Raw genomic sequence first — 3,375 nt, 5'->3', positions numbered from 1 at the left:
TTCCTTTCCTCTCTTTCCCCAACCACAATCTCACGCCAGTCTGGTTGCAGAGCACATTATAACCCATCATTTACTGCAAGCAAAGTATTATGAAAGTGAATTTATAAAAGTTTTTCCCTCAGATCCTAAACAGGTATGAAAAATATTATATAGATTTAGATATAGCTTAATAGTTGGCTTTTTGGCAGCTGGGGGATGGAGATAGGGAGTGATATAAAGGGATATGGATAGACAAGGAGGAATATAAAAAAGTTCCAGTTTCTCAAGTCTTTGTGAGTCTGTTACACCTGAAGAGAAATAATTTAACCTCAAGTTTACTAATAAAACATTATACAAAATCTGTGCTATTTTGAAAGACTATATCATTTCAAATACAAATTTTTATCATAAGCCTTATTTAGTAACTTATTTTTTAAACTTAATTCTCTTAATATATGTTGTTCAAATTTTGAAAGAAAAAGAAGGAAGAAAAGAAAGGTCCCAAATTACAATGCTATATTTCTTGATATTTTTCTCAATTTTTCTAGCATGATAGTGATTAATGATTCCTGACTTTAGCTGTCTCTTATCAAGTTCCTTCAGGTCCTGATTTAGAAAGTGAAGCTTAACCTTTCTCCTGTTGATCAAGGGTATGGGGAACCTTCTGGATAATGACAGATTATAAATGAGGATTTCTCTAACTGGAAAGATAAAGGCTGAGCAGTAAGATAAAGACTTTTAAAATCATGAAGTTTATGGATAGGTAGACATGAACTTATTCTCAAAATTTTAGTCTGCTAAAATCAGGGGCACTTCTAGAGAATTACTTAAAAATAATGTGGAACTGTTAAATTCAAAATCATCTATTTATATAGAACAATAACTAGTAGTTCATGCATGTAAATAAATTAATTTTTAGATATATTCATAGATGATTAATCTATATTTGACTATGAAGATAAAATAAGAATGTTTAGAGAAATATGTCTAAATGTAGAGATAAATAAATTAGGGGGATTTTTACTTTGCCTATATACATAAATACCTCACTATACAGATTATTTTGTTGATCTTAAGAAGCATATATTTCATAAAAGATATCTTCACAAATGTGTGTGTCATCCTTGCACAGGGGCCATGCTAAACTTCTCTGTATCATTCCAATTTTAGCATATGTGCTGCCCATGTGAGCAGTTTAGAAGATATCCTCTATAAAAAAGTTTTCTTTGTGCTCTGGATGTTAGACATGAACCCTATAGGTCCGAGTGCTCTCAACTTTCCCTTCTGAGCTTCGCGCATCCTCAGTGGAAATCTGCATGCTCTGAAAAAGATGCCCTCCCCACCCCCACTGGAACACTCACCAAGTCATCACCACAACTAGTTCTGTGACCATCTTATAAGGCTCTTAACAAAAAATAAACAAGACTCTCAAAAAAATAAAAAGACAAAGCAGTTTTTATTTACTTATCAGTCAAATGAACACATGCCAGAAAAAGAAATACACTCAATAGTTCATTGAGGGGGTGAAATGTACACTTTTAAGTTCTAGAATGGTGGGGAGTCTATGGTAGCTATGCTTATGAAGGAGTAAAAAGTAGCACTCTGGATGGAAAAGAATGTTCAAGAGCGACACACAGTAGTTTCAACATTTGTTATTGGTCATGAAAAGTCTTCAGTTAGGTCCACTAAGAGTCTGGGAAACTTGAAATGACTATTTGTCTGGTCCTTTAATAATTTTACCTGGTAGAACCAGTTATGGCAAACATAATACCCACTTTAATATCTCCTCAGCAGGTTAGTCTAAGTGAAAAACTTTTATTATACACATTTATTCCTCTTATACTGATCTCCAGCATAAACTCCAAACTCTCACGTTACTCCTTATCACTTGGCTTTTAATCTCTTAATTTGATCTCATTCTCAGCTCCCAAACCCCACAGGAAATCATTGTCACTCCCTAACAAAATTCCCTATTTCCTCAACTTTCTCTTGTTCACCAGTTTAGAAATTTTTCCTTCCCTTCTTTCTCCAACTAAAACCTGACTTTTCCCAGACGATTCTGTATTGCTAAGATCCCTTAGGAGGTAACTGATTTTCTCTCATTCAACCTCAGACCACTGGGCTCTTAGGTGTACCCTGTGCTCTTATCGTCTCTTTAAACCCATTTTCCGTGTTCTAAGATCCCCAGTTTTGAATCTCATGTCAACAGATTATGTAGTAGATTGAGTACTCTACCCCTACAGTAGCTCGGGGTTTGCCAGGTTCTTTGCTTTAGCCAGTAAGACAACTGCAAACATGATCTAAGCAGAGACATAACAGTTTTCTTACACATGGGACTCACTCTATCTTGCTGCTTATGGGAACCCTGCACCCACTAGTATATGTGTAGGAGCTTAAGGCAAGTGTTATATAAAAAGAGACCCTTGGTCAAGTCATCCCCATTGCCCATGTACCTCCATCCAAATTCCAGACATGTGAGTTCATCTTAGACCACCCACCACAAGCTGAGCCGGTACAGACCAGAAGAATCTCCTAGCTGACCCACAGAACTGATGAGAAATAATAATTGCTTATTGTCTTAAAACACTAATTGTGGAATGGTTTGTTACCTGGCAAAAATCTAACTGATTCAGATTATATCACCCAATCCTAATGCTAGACTATAAGCTCTATGTGAGCAGTTGTTTGCTTGTTTCCCTACTGCTGTTGCCCCAGTGTTTGGAAAATTTTAGATTTTTCAATAACTTCTTTTTGAAAACATAAAAATGTTAAGAATGTTTTTAGATAAATCTTGCCCTGAATTAAATATGAGGGAACATGTGTTTCCTCAATGGCTCACAGTCCCTAAGAATTTGAATACACATATTGTTTAGACAATCATTTTATTAAACTTATAATAAACTTAATTATTTTTCAAGCTTCCATTCTAAAATTGAGATATTGAAATAACAATAATGATGAGATGGTAATGGTTAATGATAATTATTATAGTATTAGCATATTATAATAATTATTATTAATTGAAAAGCCCTTGATTCCTAACATTATACCATTTAATACTCAAGTGAAACTTATAAGATAAACATTATTTACCCCTATTTCATGAAGGAGAAGACCTGATGCTTACTGAAATTAACCACTGCCCCAAAGCTTCATAGTTAGTGATAGATTTTTACATTCAAATCCAGAACTTTCTTATTCTAGGATATTTGTTACATTTTTTCTCTAATGTGAATCTTTTTATCCCTGTTTGAAAATGCGTTTTTGAGATAGAAGGTTATTTAGAATATTATCTGATTCAATTTCTTACTTAGTAGGTAAGAAAGCAGAGGAAAAAGGTCAACTAATGTATCTAAGAGGACACAGAGAATAATTCATTCCATAATGTGCCAGGAA

The 3,375-nt window shown here is 34.2% G+C and overlaps 1 non-coding gene across 1 annotated transcript; it reads right to left on the bottom strand.

The window, feature by feature from the left end:
* Window positions 1–1,069: 1,069 nt before the first annotated feature.
* Window positions 1,070–1,173, bottom strand: LOC112823784 (U6 spliceosomal RNA). Its single transcript, XR_003208141.1, has one exon. It is a non-coding gene; the product is annotated as a U6 spliceosomal RNA (small nuclear RNA).
* Window positions 1,174–3,375: the final 2,202 nt, after the last annotated feature.

The sequence above is a fragment of the Callorhinus ursinus genome, unplaced genomic scaffold (assembly GCF_003265705.2).
Source record: "Callorhinus ursinus isolate GAN/ISIS: 27379988/994484 unplaced genomic scaffold, GSC_fseal_2.0 scaffold5, whole genome shotgun sequence".
Taxonomy (NCBI): domain Eukaryota; kingdom Metazoa; phylum Chordata; class Mammalia; order Carnivora; family Otariidae; genus Callorhinus; species Callorhinus ursinus.
The sequence above is the reverse complement of the archived record's forward strand: the minus strand, read 5'-3'. Positions and strand labels throughout refer to the sequence as shown.